Source organism: Schistocerca cancellata, chromosome 6 (genome assembly GCF_023864275.1).
Source record: "Schistocerca cancellata isolate TAMUIC-IGC-003103 chromosome 6, iqSchCanc2.1, whole genome shotgun sequence".
Taxonomy (NCBI): Eukaryota; Metazoa; Arthropoda; class Insecta; order Orthoptera; family Acrididae; genus Schistocerca; species Schistocerca cancellata.
Window position 1 is genome coordinate 192504188 of NC_064631.1, and position 696 is coordinate 192504883.

The window sequence follows — 696 nt, forward strand, 5'->3', positions numbered from 1 at the left end:
ACACCAAAGTGAAGTGTTTCTACTCCAACAAATACAGTCTTGGGGATTCTCGACCATATAACACTATTTACACTTTCATTGGGGTTTTGAGTTTTTCCGTGAATACACTTTTTCAACAGTTCATGTGCTGCTAAGTCTCTGAAAACAGGTTTTATCACCTCCATTATTGCATGAGGCAGACTATGCTTATGAGTGTACACTTCACCAGTTTGCAATTCTTTGTTATATTTACACCAACTGTCTTCTTCTTTGGGACACAAGCTATGTTGGGGATTTTCATCGGTTGAAGAAGTATGAAAAAAAAGAGCCCAAACAGCCTTCTTCATTTCGTCGACACTTTGTGTATTTTGCCCAACAGCCATTCCATAATAGTTCTGTATTTTGTCAATTACACTGTCAGTTAACCTTCCCTTCCCATCCAACCCTTTACCATCACTGAGTTTTTGTTTTTTGTACGAAGCTTTCAGTCGCCGAAGTCTTGTTCCCATTCGCTTCTGTACGTGTCCAATACACTCAAATTTCTGCACTACAACATCATCACCATAGGGCTTCAGTCCTTGAACATGTTTGAAACTTTTAGAATCACCGTCACCAAGGTAATTAACATATCGCACTTTCTCACGCGCCTCAGAACGCTGGAATATACTGGCAACACCAGCCACTTCCATTCTTCCACTACTGCCACTATAGTTAGCT